This window comes from Arvicanthis niloticus, chromosome 8, assembly GCF_011762505.2.
Source record: "Arvicanthis niloticus isolate mArvNil1 chromosome 8, mArvNil1.pat.X, whole genome shotgun sequence".
In the NCBI taxonomy this organism is placed as follows: Eukaryota; Metazoa; Chordata; class Mammalia; order Rodentia; family Muridae; genus Arvicanthis; species Arvicanthis niloticus.
Genome location: NC_047665.1, coordinates 72,915,715 through 72,932,564, shown reverse-complemented (window position 1 = coordinate 72,932,564; position 16,850 = coordinate 72,915,715).

The window sequence follows — 16,850 nt, the reverse complement described above, 5'->3', positions numbered from 1 at the left end:
TGATGTGCCAAGAGTGCTTTATCAGTTCTGAGACCTCAGTAGGTTGTTTCTACCCTTTGACTATTATCATTAGAGTGGCCAGTGACAACCATGTGTAAGTGTGGGCATCTAGAGGTCAGAGGGCAACATCAGGTGTCTTCCTCTATTGCTCTCCACCTTATCTTTTGATGCAGCGTGCCTCACAGTTTTGTCTAGACTGGCTAGCCAGTGAGCCTCTGAGATCCACCTGTCTCTCTGCCTTTCTTCACCTGGAGCAATTAAACTTGGGTTCTCTGCAAGAACCGTACGTGTTCTTAACTCTTTAGCCATCACCCCAGCCCCTGTTTTAACACGAAAAGTATACAATATTTAGTTTGATATTTATGTATATACATGTGACAGAGAGTATATAGGCACATGTATTATGTGGATGCCGCAGAGGCCAGAGAGGGCCTTGGATCGCCAAGAGCTGAAATCACAAGCAATTGTGAGGCACCCTATATGGATATTGGGAATTAAACTAGAGTCCTCTGCAAGAACGGCAAGTCTCTCCGGGCCCTTCTTTAATCGTCTGTGGAACTCCTTTGCTTTGTCCCGTAGAGACTGTACCCTTTTCATTGCCACTGAAATATGAGGTTTTGATATTTTGCACATTCTTGACAACATTTGCTCAATTTTGATGTATGGTATTAATGTCTCTTCTGTTGCTATGATTAAACCATCATGACCAAGGTAACTTATAGAAGAGTTGTTTGGGCTTGCAGCTTCGGAGAGCCCATAATGGCAGAGCAGAGCAGATAGGCATGGCGCCTGGAGCAGGATGCTAAGAGCTCACATCTCGAACTGCAAGCACAAAGAAGAGAAAAAGCATTGCAAATGACTCAAGTCTTTTGAAAAGACCTCAAAGCCAACCTCCAGGAACATGCTTCCTCCTGCAAGGCCATACCCCCTACACACACCAAAGCAGCTCCACCAACTGGGACCAAATGTTCAAACATCTAAGCCTATGGGCAACATTCTCAGTCAAACAACTATATTTTGTTTTTGTTGTTGTTTGTTTTATTTATTTGTGGTTTGGTTTGGTTTTGTTTTGCTATCACCCATCCTAGTGCATGTGAGACAGTGTCTCAGGTTTTTGATTTGCATGTCCCTGATGGAAGCTGAGCATCTTTTAATATAATTACCAACCTTTGTGTATTCTCTCTGGGGAAAGGCCAATTGCCATACTTTACTATAAAAATAAAATCAAAACACACAAACAAAAAACTTGTTTTACCTTTCTTTATGGAGCTGGAATGGTTGTTAATCTGTGGGAGATAGAAGTTGGCCCTTTGCTTTTAAGAGTTAGAATATTTTCCCATGAAGGTCAGGAATCCTAGAGTTTATACATTAGGCAAGTTCTCTACATTGAACTGTACTTTCCCCTGAAGCATTCTTTATATATGCCTGGTAAAAGACTCTTATTCTGGACATGAGACTCTTATATTTGATTTGCAAATATTCAATTTCCTTTTGTGGTTGTTTTCACTTAAAAAACAATTCATTACATGAGTTTGGGGCACCTGTGGAAGTTAGGGGACAATTTGCAGGAATCTGTTCTTTTCTTCCACCATGTGGGTACCAGGGATTGAACTCAGATCACCAAGCTTGGCAGCAAGTGCCTTTACCCACAAAGCCTTCCTACCTGCCTCCTGCTTTTGCTTTCTTTATTATTTAATTTAATTTTTGTCATTGTTTCATTTTGTTTTGTTTTTGAGTCTGGGTCTCACTATGCAGCTCTGGCTATCCTGGAACTCACTATGTAGATCAGTCTAGCCTAAAACTCACAGAGATCCACCTTCTCTGTTTCCCAAGTGCTGGGATTAAAGGTAAGTACCACTGCATCTAGCTTTCATTTTTGCTTTCTTAATGACCAGAATGCTGAAATTCTACAATATCATATCCCTGTACAAAAACTTGTAAGATGGATCCAGGCATTTCCATTCTTCCTGGGAGAAAGTTTACAATAATATCTCTGAAAATCAGAAAACCAGGTGCATGGGTGACCCTCAAACAGCTGGATCATCACAGAGTCTCACCCATCACGAATGATGATTTTGTGGAAGCTGCATCATGGAGTTCTCCTGATTATTGTAGATAGACAGATAGATATATGCATGGGTGAGTAGATAGATGGACAGACAGACAGATGGACAGACAGACAGACTCAGTAGCCTGGGCTTTACCAGGGTAGATGTGAAGAAACCTGTATTCCTGCCAGGTAAGGCACCACCAGACTGAAGGTCCATTTAATCCACATCTGGCTTAGTGACCCAATGAGCTTCTTATGACTTACAGAGATGGGTCACTTACAAGGAGCATAGGTGAAGTCACCCAAAGAAGTCACATCGCCCAGAAGCCTCATGCTTCAATACATGATGAGTTCTCCATGGTCCCTCTTCATTCAATCTTCACACATTACGTACTCTAGAACCTCCTGAGACTCAAGGCCACGTGCAGCACAGGCAATATTATATATAACTAGGATGAAGGGATAGAAAGGGCTGGCTGGAATCTCAGGTGAGTGTCTAATAACATTTAAACCCCATCTTCTATGAGAGATATTAACAGCCCTAATCTTGGGGTCTCTTATGAGTAGACAGAGAAGACAGTGTTCTTTTTTTTAAATATTATTTATTAAGTATTATTTATATGAGTACACTTTAGCTGTCTTCAGAAACACCAGAAGAGGGCATTAGATTCCATTACAGATGGTTGTGAGCCACCATGTGGTTGCTGGGAATTGAACTCAGGACCTCTAGAAGAGCAGTCAGTGCTCTTAACCACTGAGCCATTTCTCCAGCCCGAAGACAGTGTTCTAACACACACACACACACACACACACACACACAGAGAGAGAGAGAGAGAGAGAGAGAGACAGAGACAGAGACAGAGACAGAGACAGACAGAGACAGAGAGAGACAGAGAGAGACAGAGACAGTGAGAGAGAGAGAGAGAGAGAGAGAGAGAGAGAGAGAGAGAGAGAGAGATCCTTTAAACACCAGAGATCTTCCATATAGCTTTCTCTGGATGCTGCATTATGTTTATAGTACCCATGTGGAGGTCAGAAAACACCTTTGGGTGACAGCCTCTTCTTCCACATTGCTTGAGATGGGAATCTCACATCATCCACCACTGTTGTATTTTATAGAATGGTGGCAGTGGTGTGGGGGAAGGGAGCATCTGGGAGGGCCCATGCCTAAGCATTCCCTCCAAGAAATCAGTCATATGACAGGCTTACTATAAAAGAGAGTTTATTGGGATCTGGAGAAGAGGGTAGAGTCAGAGAGGGGGACAGAGATGGACAAAAAAAGAGAGGAGAGAGTAAGAGACAAAAAAGGGAAGAGGCCAGCTGGGGACATATGGTGGGGGAAAGGGTAGGAAATGAAGAGAGAAAAAATAGGGAGGGAGGGAGCATGAGAGAGAGAGAGAGAGAGAGAGAGAGAGAGAGAGAGAGAGAGAGAGAGAGAGAGAGAGACTGGCCCACATATTCACAGAGTTCTTTGTCTCTGCTCCTCATCTTCCCATAGGAGCACAGAGATTAGAGATGTGTGAGCACTTTCAGTTTTTACATGTTTCTAGGGCTGTGAACTCATATTCCCAGGCTTGGGATATAACTTAATGATAGAGCAGCACATGCTTATCATGTGGCACACTGGGTTCAGTTTCGCACTAAGTAAGCAGGCAAACAAACAAACAAATGATGTGTTCAAATTACATAATGGAATCATAAAAGCTTTTCAATCATATATTTAGGGTGCTTCATTATTCTAACGTTGTGCTTATGGATTTTCTCCTGAAAAATTTTAAACTTCACTTGAAGTTATTAGCTTTAGACATCTATATACAGGTTGGGCAACCAAACCCAAAAAAACTGAATTCTGAAATATTCTACATATAAAACTTTCAGACCTTTGGTGTTGTTGCAGGATATTTGATCACACTGTGAGTCTCAAGACTGTTATTTACTGAAGAAACTTGATTCTAGTTATGGTGTGGCTCAATCATTAGCACACACCTTCAATCCCTCTGACTGGAATGCAGACACACATGCCCTTAGTACACATCATTAATCCAAAACAATGAAAGTAAAGTTAATTTGTAAGAGGAAGCACTATGTTTGAAAATGATGTCTAATTGAGTGGCAGACAAAGTGACGAATCAGAGAAAGATTTGGCAGAGTAGGATATATAGCTAACTCCCACAAGTTAGAGAGAGAAAAGGAAAGCTACTTAAGAGAGAGCAGTGCAGAGAGAGGAAGGAGGCAGTTTTACTGGGAAAGTTTTTCAGAGGCAGATTGAAAAGAGGACAAGGTGAAGACAGAATGAGCCAGAGAATGAGAAAGAGTCAGACGAGTAGAATAGATTGCCAAAGTTTGTGGGGAGCCAACAGAAGGCGGCTATCATCCTTGCAGCCATCTTGAGCCTATACCCTGACAACAGACTTGATTACAATAGCAGACAACAGCTGAGCACACTCTTAATAACATCTTGTTTTAGATACCCAGGATTTTCCCTTGGGTGTGTGAGACTTAAAGGTGTGTGACTTAAGGGTGTGACTTAGAGATCAGATTTAGAGTCAAGACCTAAGGGCATGACTTAAAGGCGTGGCTTAGAAGTGAGACATATAAAAGGTGAGAGGCAGACAGAAGAAATTATTATTAGTTATTAGGCACTTGGCACTTGGAGGAAGAACTTGGAATTAGACATTAGACACTCAAGATTTGGAAAGAGAACTAGGAATTAGACACTTGCACTTGGAAGAAGTAACTTGGAACTGGGAAAGAGACTAGCAACTTAGAACTTGGTACTAGGAACTAGGGACTTGGAGAGAAGAGAGACTGAAGAATAAACGGGATTGAATCACACTCTGTCTGGTCTCCATTCTTCACGTCTGTTCTCACTCTCTCTCTCTCTTGCTGAAACCCCAACCCGAGGACTGGAGCAGCTTGGGGCAGTGCAGGCTCTAACAGTTTAGCCCCAAAGGCTTTTGGCAGTGTGGGTTCCAACATTGACAGATCAGTCCAAGACACTTTGGCCCCCAAACGTGGGATAGCTCGGTTCTCAACAAAAGTTTGAGGCCAAGCAGAGCAATTCAGAGAAAAGCCAGGTTGAATTGGTGAACTAGGAAAAGACTTTAAGCCAGGACAGTTGAATTGAACCCTCTGGCCAGAGCTCAGAATGAGCTAGAAAGGGTGAGCGTGTTCAGCAGCAAGTCTCAGAGGCTGAAAACATTCTAGGTCTAGATTAGATTGTACAGGAGCTAGAAGCTTCCAGGACTAGACCTAGGTTAGCAGATGAAGGCAATAAGCCTCTGAGATGATAATTACTACAGGAGAATAAAAGTTGGTGAAGTACAGTTACACCACAAGTGGGAAGTCAGCTGTGGAATTTTGGTGTGTGATTGGAAGTGGCATAGCAGAACCCAAGATGTCATTCCAGAAAGTTCTTGTGGCTTGAGCTGCTGCTGGAACCGGGAGGCCCAGGCTGCCATGGTGAACTTAATGTAAGCATACTGAGCACCATGAACACATGAAGCAAGTGGCTTGCCAGTGGATGTGGAACAGCCACAGAGTTCCACATCTGACCTCATGGGATGAGGCCCAGTCAAGATGCAGAGGCACTGAGCATATTATATGAAATAACTCTCAGGCTGTTTGCATGAGATATACATAAACCAGAATGAATTTTATACTTAGATTTGGGTCTCCTCAAATATCTCATTTATGCAAGTTCTCCAAATATAAAAGTAAATAAATAAAAATACAAACCAGTAATGTTCCCAAGCATTTCAAGTAACAGATACCCAAACTGTATTATTAAAAATTTTTTAAAAGGACATATTTTATTGTTCTTGTTGGGTTTTTTAGAGAAACTGAAATCATCTCAAATGGATATGGTGTGTTATGAAATAAAATGTTTGAACTGTGTTTATCATCTGGCATAATATATGCCATGCATAAATCTAGCATGCACATATACATGCAATAAACTGATGGAAAAAGAGGCCATAAATTTGAAAGAGACCAAGGAGGGGTGTATGAGAAGGTTTAGAGGGGAGGAAGGGAAGGGAACATGATATAATTATAATCTCAAACATTAATTTTTTAAAAATCCAATCTCAAGAGAGTACTGAGTGACTAATGGGGTGGAGTGCAGAGCCCAGAGACTCCAGAAAAACAGATGGTTCGTGTCCAGAGAAGATAATGATGGGTGGTGCAGAATGGTATGAGATTTCCCATTAACATGTGAGTTCAAATTAATGAATTCTCTGCTTCTAGAACTTTCCACGTAATGTTTTCAGACTGAGATTGACTATGGGTCACTGGAACAAATGAAAGTGAAGTCATAGGTAAAGAGGGACTATTGTGTGTCTGTCTGTATGCCTGCCTCTCATCTGTGTGTATGTCTGTATCTGTCTGCCTATCTATCATCTATCTGTCTGTATGTCTGCCTGCCTGCCTAGCTGTCTGTTTGTCAGTCAGTCTGTCTGTCTATCTACCTATGTGTCTGACTGTCTGTCTGCCAAGTTTATTATTTATATATACATATCCAAATGAGACTGCCACCCTTACCATTTAAAGCAGTGGTTTAGACCTCCTTATGCGAGTTTTCTCAAGGTCTGGGTATGTCAAATTATTTTTGGATCTCAAGCACAACTTCTGCCATCTCAATAGACATTCCCTTAAAATAAGAGAAAGGGTGAACAGTCTGATCACTTCTGGTAACACACACTGATTTCTGATAGGGCCACACGGGGTCACTGTTGACATGGTGGTTTTATTTGACCCATGTGTTCCCTCCCATCCAAAGCTGGGAGGCTTTGGCTAGTCTGATAAAGATAATTTACTTTTCCTTTGATCTTATTATTGACAGTACTGCATTGTGACTAGCTGTGCCTGCATATGTTATTCTGCACCCCATTTTATGGAAACCAAACTTGAAAAAGATTAAGTAAAATGATCACAGTTAAAGTAAGTGCTCTAAAGCAGGGCTGACTAAGTTTGTAACAACTATGCCTTAAGAGTGTTCACGATCCAGTAATTCCACCTTTAGAAACCCACCCAGTTAGAGATGCATGCACTCGCAGTCTTTCAATGCCAGACATAACAGTAGAAAACATTCTGGCCACAAACCAGAAAACACATTACACTTAGTAAGTAACTAATTATACTAGTTGATTACAGATCTAAGCATTTTGCTTCATCCTTCAGGTAACAGGCCCACGAACAGTATCACATTTCATCTATCTAGGGTGTCAACATTATTTGACACCTGTTTTTGTATTTTTTGAACCACTAGGGTTCAGAAAATTATTGGTGGGGCATAATTCAGGTGAAGTACATGTCCACCATGCATGTGGTTTCAGGTTCAACCTCCAACATGGCAATTATCTAAGAAAAAAAACCATGTTGCTGATTAAGAACAGCGTGGGGCTGGAGAGATGTCTCGGTGGTAAAGAAATCCTGATGCTCTTGCAGAAGATGGGCATCTGGGTCCATGCATCCATAACAGGTGCTTACAACCATGCGGAAGTTCAGCGGTCGGGATCCTAGTGCCCTCTTGTGGTCTTCACATGTACCTGCAAGCAGGTGGTGCACACATAATAGGCCTAATTATTTACTTTCCCTTACTGTGAGAAAACACTGAACAAAAACAACTTAAGGAAGACAGTTTATCGAGACGGATAGTTCCAGAAGCTAGAAGCTAGATGTTCATAATGGTGAGTAGGCATGGGGGCAGGAATAGGAAGCTGAGAGATCGCATCTCAACCACATTCAGGAAATAGAGAACAAACTGGAGGTGAGGTAAGGCTCTAACCACCAAGCCTGTCCCCACTGATATACTTCCTTGGACAAAGCTCCTGTAAGAGAAGTTCCATAGCCACCCCAGACAGTACCACCAACTGGGGATCACGCATTTAAATACATGAGCCTGTGGGAGATATTTGTCTTTCAAACCATCATAAAAGCACACACAGATACACACAAAAGTCAAAAATGAAACTCTCTTTTGTGTGTGTGTGTGGGGGGGGGGAGATGTGGGTGTGAGTGTGTGTGAATTTTGATAGAAAGACATTGAGGGACATTAAATGTGAAAGACCCACCTCATAGAATGGATAATTACTCTCTCTCTCTCCCTGCCCCCCATGTGTGTGGGGGGTGTTGCACACATTCGTGAGCACCCACATATGGAAGCCAGAGGAGGACATCCTTCCCCTTTCCCCTTCGAAATGGGGTGGGCTCTCTCACTGACTTGGAAGATGACTGGCCAGTGAGCTCCAGAGATCTCTGTCTCTGCCCTTCCCCCCACCCCCCAGCTCTAGGGTTACAGGCTCACACAACAGAACTTGTATATGAGTGTTGGGAACTCAAATTCAGATCTTGAAATTGTAAATATCTGAAATAATAAAGTAATCATATTATCATTTACTCCCTCAATGAAAAAATTGAGTCATGTGAAGATCAAATAAGTTGTCTAAAGTAAAAAGCTGTTGAATGGAGTTCCCAGATCCTGGACAACTATTCTCCAAGGGCCAGGGGAAAGGTCTGTTCTGAGATGAGAGTGCTCGCCTGAGAGGCTGGCTCATTGTCTCTTCCTGTGTTTCCTTTGCTCCTCTGGACACGCTGTGCTGACAACCAGAGTTCTGCTTTGGGTGGTGCTGGTGATGAGACCCAGGTACATGCTAAGCATGTTGTCTTTAATGTGAAGCTGACTTAAAATCATAAGAGCTTGAACTTACACTGCTGTCTATGAAATGGACACACAGCCACTGATAAGGAAGTTTTCATTGCATTCTTGCCATGTTGATATTTTGTGTCTTTTCTTTTTTTTTTCTTTCTTTCTTTCTTTTTTTTTTTTTTTTTTTTTTTTTTTTTTTTTTTTTAACAATTTATTTCTTTAAGTTGTGTGCAAATCAGTGAGTTGCATCATGGCCTTTTTCATCATACTTTGGTCTTGTTCATTTCCCTCCCCAGTGTGTGCTCCCTCCCCAGTGTGTGCTCTCTCCTCAGTGTGTGCTCCCTCCCCAGTGTGTGCTCCCTCCCCAGTGTGTGCTCCCTCCCCAGTGTGTGCTCCCTCCCCAGTGTGTGCTCCCTCCCCAGTGTGTGCTCCCTCCCCAGTGTGTGCTCCCTCCCCAGTGTGTGCCCCCTCCCTAGTGTGTGCTCCCTCCCCAGTGTGTGTTCCCCCTCTGTTTGTTCCCTTTCTTTCCCCAGTTAATCCTGGGGATTAAGTGTTCTGCTTTCTCCTCACATGTATGTCATTACCCTCTCTATTTTCCTCTTCCCTGAAGCTCTTCTCTCCAACCACATGCCCTTTCTAGTTTTGTGACCCATGAACACATATGTAAATGCACAAGGCAGTGCTGGGGCTCAAACTCAGGGTCCTCATGCTTGTACCACAAGCACTTTTCTGGCTGAGCCACCTCACCAGCTCCTAGGTCACAGTTTTAACTCAGCTATTTTAAATATACTCATTTAAGTTCAGTTGTTTCTCTTTGCTGTAGGGTATCTGCTTAAGGAGCCCACAGATATTCGAGTCCCCTTTCCCCTTAGCTATTCCATGGTGTGAAACAGTAATCACCCATTGGAGGTCTCTGAGGCACAAGCGTGATCTTAAACCTGACCTTTTAGATGTTGCCAGTGCCTCTGCAAACGATGTCAAGCTGAACATTTCTTAGTTGGGTATTTCCTTTAAAATGTCCTGCTGCTTATCAAGCTCACATAGCTTTCCAAGAACTCAAGGGAGATTTGCAGCGGGATAATCCACTTCACATGGTAAAAATGAAACCCCGCAGACCTCGTGATGCAATAAGGAGAATGTAATAAAAGAGGCTCTGAAGGAAACCGGAAGATTGAGTATCTTAAAGAGAAAAACCACACTGATACAGCTTTGGCCTGCTGAATTGCTGACCCGGTTTCTCCACGCACAGAGCTGGGGTTTCTGTTAGTAACTCTTGCCCTGATGTGTTCAAAGGAAAATCAACCACCATCAACTGACTGTGTTCCTGCATGGGAGAGGTTGAATGGCTTCTCAATGTGACATTTTAAAACTATAAAATCTACTTTTAAAATATTTAACATTGAAACAGCAAGCATGCCTACAAAGTGTCTAGCCAGAAGGAGGCAATCACTTTCCCAAAGCACACACTAGTGCAAGGCAAACAGACATGGGCACCCCTGTGTATGGGATTCAACATGGGAAGCTATGCTTTCCAGACTTTTCATAGCACAGGAAGGGTTGGGGATGGGGTATCAGGAAATCTAGAACTTTGGCTGGTCCTCTTTCCAGCATGCTAGTGGGAATTCTACAGAGGAACATCTTATCACACCATTCTGTTACAGTGGTAATTGGTGGGACTTCTGGGTCTCAAAAGCTGGCTTCTACTGTTTTCTGATTTTCATTCTCTCTCTTCTCTCTCTTCTCTCTCTTCTCTCTCTCTCTCTCTCTCTCTCTCTCTCTCTCTCTCTCTGTCACACACACACACACACACACCACACACACACTCTTTTCTTTTTTCTTCTTCCCTCCCTTTCTCCCTTTCTCCTCCTCCCTCTCTCTCCTTTATTCCTTTCTCTCCCCCCCCCAACCCCCGCTTTCTCTCTTTCTCTGCACATGTGTGCATATGGCATTCATACTGGCCACCAACTGACACCACTCAGTTATGGCTCTCCACTGTACTCTATGAGACAGGGACTATCATTGGCCCTGGAGTTTGCTGTTTGTTTTGTCTAGACTGACTGACTAGTCAGCAAGCCCCCAGGATCTACCCACATTCTCCCTAGCTCTAGGGCACCTACCACCTCATGTAGATTTTGTATGGGTTCCAGAACTTCAAATTCAGGTTCTCATGCACATGACACACACAGCCCATTGAGCCATCACTCCGGCCCCCAATTCTGTTGTTTGCTAGTACTTGGAGTCTAGCTGCTCGTGGTTCCCCCAACCCCGGCCTCAGTTAAATCATATATAAAACGAAGTTCCTGAATTACATCACCTCTAGGCCATTCCTCCTCTGTGGGGTCCTTGCCACGCCACATCAACTAGTAATGGAACTGACACAGGCCTCTGGAAGCAGTGACCTTTGACAGGTCTTTGTCATCTCTAAACATTGTCTCTGAGAGGGCGTCTCAGGAGATCCCGTGACCTCAGGAAGCACAAGCACGTCAGTCTCCACCCATCACTCTCTTCAAGTCCACGTGACTCACGGCACACATGTCCCATGCTGTAGTCTTACACACTCTCTTTATCTATCCAGTCTCTCTTCCTGGTTCAGCTGTAGGCCACTGAGTTTTGTTCACTGTTGTCCCCAGCAATGGACATGGCGATAAGCTTACAGTTCACACTTGACTCCTGGTCGCATGCATGAATAAATGAGCAAGTTGCTTTTAAAATGGACCAGTGGGAGCTGGGCTAAGGCACAGTTTCTATATTTGAGAGGCAGAGAGAGACAGGATCAGGAGTATACCAATCGGGTCTCCACAGTACTCTAGGTAAGGCAGAACTACACATCCAGAACCCACCTCTCTGTCTTGGCCTCTGTCGATCTTTTTTTACACGTGTAGGGGTATTTTGCCTTCATGGACAGCTGTGAACTACATTTGCCTGGTGCTAGAAAAAGGTGTTTGTTTCCCTGGGACTGGAGTCACAGCCAGTTATGAGCTGCCATGTGGATGCTGGGAACTGAACTCCAGTCCTTTGCAAAAGCACCCAGTGCTTTTAACCCCTGAGCCATCCCCCCAGTCCTAAACCCTGTCTCAAAATAAAACAAAAATAAGTAAGTAAAATAAAATAGCACACTTGTAATTCTTACTTAAAAGTTAATTTTATTTAATACTTTTATTATTTGTGTGTGTGTGTGTATGTTTGTGTGTGTGTGTGTGTGTGTGTGTGTGCATGTCTTAGCACTCTTCTGGTAGCCAAAAAAAAATGTACAGTTATCTTCTCTCTTCTTATACTATGTGGATCCGAAAGATCAAATTGAGGTCTTCAGGCATGGTGATGAGTACCTCTACCCTCTGAGCTATCTCGCCAGCCCAGCAAGGTTAATTTTAGAAGCTATAACTAGGATTATAGATAATAAAATGTTTGTGCATAGTAAAGAAAATCAGAGTGAAGCTGATGGAAACAGTAAGGACAAGTTTTGCTGGTCCCAACATCAGGAAGGGTTGGGGGTAAGTCAGCATCATCATTTTGATTTTCCAGAAAGTCTATAGAACCACAAACTGTTTTGTAATCAGATTTACGTTTCCAAGAAAAAGAGCATGAACTTATGCTTATGGTGAGTGCCCTAATAAATGAAGTGCTACCCCCATTTTCAGCATTTATAGAGCGAGTGTGTTAAGTCACCTCAAAGACCTCTGCTTACGTTGAGGACTTGTCTACACCAATTCATAACAAAACTGAACTTTGGAGGGAAATGATGAATCGCATCTGGGAGGGGGGGGAACCTCACAAATTTCCTCACCTTTAAATAACTGGAGCTAGGAAGATGCACCTTTTTCAGCCCTGCCCAACACCTATGCCCTGTCACTATGCTCAGGGAATCTTGGCTTGGAGGTTGGTGCTGGGAGGAGCAGATCAACAGCTGACTTACCCAGTGAGGGGTCAAGCAGCAGGAGGTAGGATGGCCTGCTGTGATTGACAGCAAGGATGAGTACAGATGGGGAAGGGAAAACAAGGGTGTTGTCCTGATCTGCAGCAGTCATGGGTGACTTCTTCAAACTGAATCAAAGCCCAGGGGCCTCACACCTGCTGGAGTCCAAGACAGTTTGGTTTGACTACATCATTTTGAGGTCAGTAAACAGGGTTAGAACTTCAGCTTTGTGCGTTATCTGAGTACTCTCAGAGACTTAATACTGCTAAATTTACACTACTGGAAGATAAAACAGGGTTAGCATGTTATTATATTATTAATACTCTAATTAAATGCTTATTAATAACTAAACAGTAAGTGAAAGTGTTTTACTTTTCAAAAGCTCCATATGAATGTGTACAAAATTGATTTCACTTTCCTCCTGCTGTTAGAACTGATATTAGAAACAGAAAAAAAGAAAACAAAATCACTTTCCTTTTTCCCTTTAATGTAAACAAAGCAAGCAAGGTCTGGTGAGATTAAGTGACTTTCCCAGATTATGGGAGTAATCTGGAAAGTAGAGGCAGTGATGTAGCTTGAACAAGCTCTTTCTCTTGGCGAGAAGTTTCTAGTTGCAGGTCCCTCACCCTTCAAAGAACTCATGTTACATGATCGCAAGCCTACACCTGGCTAAAGGAAATGTCCAAGGTGATAATTACTTAGTGTCCCCGAGCAGACACTACTCAAGTCCTGTCCATCTGCAAGGTCTCCAGCTCCATTCTCAGTCCTTGATTCTGGAATACTTGTTGCTCAGGAGAGACAGACAGCTACCAGGAGCCTGCAGAGGAGTCCATAAACAGACTCCCCAAGCATCAAAGGCACACCCTCTTACTCCACATCTCTTCTCAACCCTATTATGAGTACCCCTAAATTAGATGTGTGTTACATGTCCCTTCCCCAGAAATTTCTTTGCTTTCCCAGAATCCTGGGAATCGGAGACAGCACAGCCTGGTTCCTCCTCCCATGAAGCACACACTTTTCCTCTGAGGTCTATAAGAAAGGAATTCTAGGTCTGCCTCCTGGGCCTCAAATCAGAGCTCCCGCTGTCTGTCTATGCCCTTACTAAATCTTCTAATAAACATCTTGCCCCAAAAGACAGGGTGTCTCAGTTTATATCTTTCTTGAGTCCCAAACCCAAAGAGTTTTGGTTAGGAGGCAAGCCGGAGCAATTTGACTTGATTCATCACTTTCTTGCTGAAATAGAATATCTGAAGAGCAGCTAAATAGAGATCAAGTCTACTTTAGCTCACTGGGGGAGCTATCACAGGAGGAAGACCATGGAGACTGGAGCAGCTTGGTTGGTAAGGGCAGGTGTATTTTGGTACAGCTTGTTTACATCTTGGTGGATCAGACACAGAGTGTGCTGGGGGAGGGGGAGGGTCTAGGCTGTAACCCCTAAAGACCTGTCTTTAGCGATCCAGTTGTGCCTCCCACCTAAAAGTTCCACAGTACCTCAGATTGCTCTTTCTGGTCCTACAGGCCTTTATAAAAAAAAAAAAAAAAAAAAAAAAGCAGGCCTCTTCCTCCTCAAAGACACACAGAAACCAATGTTTCTTCAGAATATCTCTTCTTCACAGAAGAGCCAAACGAAAGAGCTGGGCTGGGGCACATGCTTGAAAGCCCAGCTTGAGAAGTAGAGGCAAGAAGATCAGAGGAGTCTTAGCACAGAAGGGGCTCAGAGCATCACCCAGAGCTACACTGACCTTGGAGAGTTCCCCAAGATGCAGGGCAGCCCCGTGTTCCTCCCACAGGAGGAGATAAACACCAGCTGTGCAGTGGCCCACGTGCCTGTGGATGCAGGAAGTTGTTTGATTTTCAGGCCAGATGTACATGGTGCTTTCCTTTGGGTTCTTCTTTAAACTCTCTTAAATCCCACAGGAAAATAGAGATGACAGTTCACACCTCAGGATTATTGAAAGGTCAGAGGAGGCAAGATACTCTGTCTAAACTGCTCAGGAGAGTGCCCGGGGTGGTCAAGTATTCAAAATGTAATTCAGTTCAAATGTAATGTTACTTTATTGTTTGTTGAAAAGGGGGTCTTGATTTGCAGCCCAAGAGATTTATCATGTGCTGTGTGGTTCAGCTGGCTTCTCACTCACAATCCTATGCTGGGACTACAGGTAGGAACCATCACACTTCTGAATGTTATTTCTATCTGGTTGGTGTCTGTAAAGACATCTCATGACTATGAAATAGGCAAACTGAAGCATTTCTGTTCTAAGTGGGAAAAATGTTCTGCTGGATGTTAAACAATAAAACTAAATTTTAAAAAGAGGGTTGGTTAAAGCACTTGCCACTCAAGTGTAAGGAACCAACTTTGGATCTTTCCAAACTTACGTAAATGCCAGGTGTGCATGGTGGTTCACCTCTAATTTCAGTGTCTAAGATCCCCAGAACAAATCGACTAACAAGACTAGCAAGCTCTGGGTTTGATTGAGAGTCCTGCCTCAATGAATACGGTGCAAGCAGCATCAAAAGAAGATTCTCACCATCAGTCTTGTGCCTCCACAACTATGCTAGCTCACACACATGCATTCACTGCTTGTTCTCATGTATGTAAAAATGTGCATACAAACATGTAACACACATGAACACATGCACAAATGCACGCACACACACACACACACACACACAGGGAAAATAGGAAATGGGGTGTGTGTGGGGGGAGACAGATATAAATATCTCTCTCCTAGCTTCTGATACCAGAACTTGGCTGGTACTTACCAGGATTTCCAGATTCTTGTGACTCTGAACAAAACTTTAGACACATGGAACGTAGCAGAATAAAAACAGTTTATCAGAAAAAGATGTGTGTCAAAGCTGGGAGAGACGTAGAAGCCATAGCAAACATTGTGCAAAGCATTGAGATTGGTATGTGTAAGAGTGACAGAAACATTATATCATATGTATATATATATATATATATACACACATATACATACATATACATACATATACATACATATACATATACATATACATATACATATATATATATATATATATAGAGAGAGAGATGTATATGTGCTTGGAGGCCCAAAGAGGATGTCAGGTATCTTGTCCCATCACCTCTGCGTGCGCGCACGCACACATACACACACACACCCCACACTTTATTCCTTTAAGACAAGGTCTTTCACTGAATCTGGAGCTAGACTGGCAGCCAGTAAGCTCCAGAAGCCTTCTCATCTCCAGCTCTGAAGTTATAAGCAGGTGTGGCCATACCTGGGGTTTTACATAGGTATTGGTTGTTTGAACTCAGGTCTTTAGGTTTTGTGTAATGTGATTTGAATGAGATCGGCCTCCATGAGCTCACTTGCTTGAATATTTGGTCCCCGATTGGTAGAACTGTTTTAGAAGGATCAAGAGGTGCTGGCTTATTGGAGGAGGTGAGTCACGAGGGGAGGGCTTTGAAGTTTCAAAACATTAGTGCCATTCCCAGTGTGTGTGTGTGTCTCTCTTTGCTTCTTGGTTGTGTCCTAGGTTGTGAGTTCTCAGCTACTGCTCCAGCGCCATGCCTGCTTGCCTGCCTGCCTGCTGCCATGTTCCTCACCACATAGACACTGACACTCTCAAACTGTGAGCTCATGGCTTTTGTTATTGTTTGTTTTAGACAAAAATCTCAGTTAGATTTTACCAATGAAGACTCTGGAGCCAGATGCTGGGGTGAAAGTCTGTTAGCTCAGAGAGGCAGAGAAAGCACTTTCTCCTCCTCAGTGGACATCCTGGGGAAGAATGCCCTGCAAACCACCTTCAAACTGAATGTCCCTCCCTTCTACTTCCTGTGCATCTCTCTAGCTGTCCTCCTGACTCCCTCTCACTCTCTATGGTTTTTCTTAATAATTTTATGTTCACTCCCTGTCAACTGGTTGCTTGCTCCACCTTTTGACTTATGGCTGGCTTTATTTAATCCTGTTTATAATATTCAAGCAGAAAGCTCCTGGATTAAAGGTGTGGGCTAAGGTTGAGCCACACCACAACTAAAAACAGGTTTTTCCAGTAAACACATAATCTCAGGGTTCACAGTGTGTTTAAATATCCTGCAACAAGCCCAAGCCCCAAATTAAACAGTTTCTGTTATAAGTTGCCTTGATCATGGTATTTTGTTAGGAAAACAGGAAAGTAACAAACACATACAGCAAATGTTCTTACCCACTAAACAGGTGGCTCTTCCTAAAGCTTTCTAAAGCTGCTGTGAC